Consider the following 3,839-nt stretch of genomic DNA (forward strand, 5'->3'; position numbering starts at 1 on the left):
CAGATGTGAACGATACCTACACATGAAGAGGGCTCCCGAGGTTTCCTTTTCCAATAGGATGGAGCTCCACCACACTTGCAGAATGACGAGAAGTTATGTTAATAAATATATCCCAGAGTGTTTCGTAACTCGCCCTTGGTCCTAATGATGAAGCGTTCTTCAGATGGCCCCGATGTCTCCACACATGATACTATGCGACTTCTTTTCACGAGGCTCTCAAAGATCACGTTTGTGTCCTAACATTCTCTGCAGATATGACACAGCTGCGATAGCGGATCACAGAAGCCTTTCCTCTCCTTACAAGAGACGTGTTCATTCGAGTATGTGAGTAATTCGACTATCGATTAAATATCTCCCGTGTCACGATAGTAGTCACTTTCAATTCTTCTAACGAAGGTAAGAAAAAATGCTATACAAACTTCCTTTCGGTATATAAAGGATTAGGGGCCCAGAGAATATTTTCTTTCAAGAGGATACATTCTTTTTCGAACACCCTGTATATAGATCCTCTAATTATAACTGCAAACAAAATGTTGATTTTGCAATTGCTTCCATGAGAGAATATTCTGTGCACTTTCTTTCTGAAGGGCCGGGCCTAAACGTTTTCCTTAATCATTAAATTTAGTAGTTATCTACAATTACATAGTTTTCCATTGTTCTCAAAATAAAGATTTTTCTCTATGAATTGTTGAATGTTGCTAGGGATATTGAAGTAATTCTTTTTAGTGTTTTTTTCTTTACAATAATGTACTGAACGCCTGCATTAAGGAAGTTCGTGTGTCCATCTTGCAAAATGTTTCGTCTTTTTTCATGCCCACTAAGGTAAATATTCATTTTGCTCTTTTCTCTGTATGCAAACCACATTTCTTAAAGGCAACATTTTCATACAAATGTAGTACTAAAAACTTCTAATTGGCAACATCTGGGCTGCGAAGAGGAAAAAGAAAGAAATCTCGTACGTATTCGCGCGCAATTCGGAATTAGCCAATGAAAAGCACAAAAGCGGCCACCATCTCTCTCTCTTTCTTATTAACGGTTTTGTACTTTCTGCAGTTCTATCAGTGCTGCTAACCTCTTACTATATCATTGAATATGTATGTTTAGATATATATATATATATATATATATTTTTTTTTTACAAAAAATCATACTACTACGGAATAATATTAAATGCCTTTAAACCCTCATTTCTGTTTGCACTTTCTGTTACACTACCTTCCCCGAACTTCTTTCAAGTTATTAAGTGCAGAACGGGGAGTTATACATATTTACTTGCGCTTTGACAATATCTGCACATTGTGTAATAATAGGAGACGTATAAAATAAAACTATATACTAATACGTATATATATATATATATATATATATATATATATATATATATATACAGTACACATTCCACTATCCGAGGCTTTCCTTTTCTTTTCTTGCTGACGATAAATTACGCTTTTAGAAATGTTGTCTGAAAACAATAAGAATATGTGCAAAAAATACAATCAGAGGTAGAGGTCTTTAACAGGAAATAAGCAAGGGAGTTGAAAAATTTTTTATGCATGTAAAAAATATAGACATGAACCAACTTGTGAAATAAAAAGACCAGAAAACTACTCTTTCTAAATTATGTGTAAACTTTTTACCGAAAACGAAAGTTGCACGAAAGACTTTTTGTCCGTTTTTTGGCCTCCGGTGCTTGGGGTCCCTGATTCAATCCCAGCTCGTGCCGTGTGAACTTTGTCGTGCATAAAGACCGTGCTCATGGGTTTTCTCGGGTTTCTCCCGTTTCCTCCCACTTTCTTCATTCAGTACTCATCATCACCGTCTCCTTTAGCGTAACCGGTATAAGTATGCGACGTAAATCTAAATATTTCATTTCATTTCCCTTTTCTGCTCATACTGCTGATTATGCGCGATTATGCCAACATCCAACTCCGCGGATAATCGTGCGATTACTGTATATACAACTAATACAGATACAACTAATTATATTATCAGTTACAGTATCGGTTTTTATTTACTAATTTGCCTCACTTTATTTGCATCCCTGCAGTAAATAATTCTTATCGATAATAGTTAAAATGTATATTACATTTTAGTGCTTCACGACTGAATGATCATCTGCCTTACGTTATCTCGCAGCTGAAGAGAATGCTACACTGAAAACTACCTTGCGTTATAAAGGGTAAGTGAAACATATCTTAAAAATATCTTTCATACATTTCATTGTGTACATTAAAGAATGTAAGTTTGCCTTTTTCCTGTAATCAATACTTAATAAAGGATTTATTTTTATTTATTTATATACAATTTCATACGTGGTTCGTGATAGTAAACTCGATAGGACACAGTGGCACTATGAACATCCGAATCACTCATCATTCGAACATTCAAATATTTATTCGAATATTAGTATATTCCAAGTAATGTTAACGACGTTAATATGCTTGCCTTTATAGTTAATAATGTCAATTCTTACTTAAAACATACTTCCTTAACAGGACATTGAAGAAAAGGTAGTTGCCAACGGCCATACCATGCTGAATATACCGGTTCTCGTCCGATCACCGAAGTCAAGCAGCATCGGGCCTGGTCAGTACTTGGATGGGTGACCGCCTGGGAACACCAGGTGCTGTTGGTATACTTTTTCTAATTTTGTTTTTCACAAAGACGAATATTCTCACATCGTTCACCACGATAATTTCGTAATCATGCATTACTTAAAACAATTAGCAACGCTTTCCACGCGCTGGTCTTTTTGAGTATTCACCGACAAACCTACGTAGCTACAATAACTCACTCGAAGCCATATGCATTCGCCAACGGCCATACCATGCTGAATATACCGGTTCTCGTCCGATCACCGAAGTCAAGCAGCATCGGGCCTGGTCAGTACTTGGATGGGTGACCGCCTGGGAACACCAGGTGCTGTTGGCATCTCTTTTTCAAATTTCATTATCCTTCAAGTACGAAAATACTAGAAACATTAATTTTATAGTACTTTCAAGAGATAATTTATCAACATTATTTCATAGCGATTAATCGATATTCTAAGCGTTATACCCACTATTTCTTACACTAACAGCCTGTTTATTTGCACGGCACATTAAAATAACCTGATTTCCGATCCGTGTGCACCTACTACTATACTTAACACGGAATGTATTACCACTTTTTAAAAGTAAATTATTATGACTAAGTGTAGATCTCCGGCGAGTAAATGCCTTTCGTATACAAGCACGACACATCTCCGCTATGTGCTTTACTTTTTTACTAACAGCATATAGAAATTGGATTTCAACGTGTTTCTACATAACAGAATGAAGCAAATTTCGTGATTTAACTCTTTCGAATAATGTGTTGGTCCTGACAAGGACCGTTTGAAATGAAAAATCTTGAAGAAGATTTTTACTTAGAGCTTGTGTACTTGGTAACAGCCTTCGTACCCTCACTTACAGCGTGCTTGGCAAGTTCACCAGGCAAAAGAAGGCGCACAGCTGTTTGGATTTCCCGGCTGGTGATAGTTGACCGCTTATTGTAATGGGCCAAACGAGAAGCTTCAGCAGCAATACGCTCGAAGATGTCATTAACAAAGCTGTTCATGATACTCATAGCTTTGCTAGATATGCCAGTGTCAGGATGCACTTGCTTCAAAACTTTGTAGATGTAAATGGCATAGCTCTCCTTCCTCCTCCTCTTCTTCTTCTTATCTCCCTTGGAGATATTCTTTTGGGCTTTACCAGCCTTCTTTGCAGCCTTTCCGCTAGTTTTTGGTGGCATGATGACTCACTCGTTCAGCAAAATTAGATGTGTCCGCCGATTTATCGACTTCATTTAAATTACAG

At 37.0% G+C, this 3,839-nt stretch overlaps 2 non-coding genes across 2 annotated transcripts; both read left to right on the forward strand.

Annotated features, from left to right (window-relative positions):
- Positions 1-2,516: 2,516 nt before the first annotated feature.
- Positions 2,517-2,635, forward strand: LOC145677780 (5S ribosomal RNA). The gene has a single exon (XR_014130003.1). It is a non-coding gene; the product is annotated as a 5S ribosomal RNA (ribosomal RNA).
- Positions 2,636-2,812: 177 nt separating this feature from the next.
- On the forward strand, positions 2,813-2,931 carry LOC145677778 (5S ribosomal RNA). Its single transcript, XR_014130001.1, has one exon. It is a non-coding gene; the product is annotated as a 5S ribosomal RNA (ribosomal RNA).
- Positions 2,932-3,839: the final 908 nt, after the last annotated feature.

The sequence above is a fragment of the Thermobia domestica genome, unplaced genomic scaffold (genome assembly GCF_964235325.1).
Source record: "Thermobia domestica unplaced genomic scaffold, izTheDome1.hap1.1 HAP1_SCAFFOLD_1379, whole genome shotgun sequence".
Classification (NCBI taxonomy): Eukaryota; Metazoa; Arthropoda; class Insecta; order Zygentoma; family Lepismatidae; genus Thermobia; species Thermobia domestica.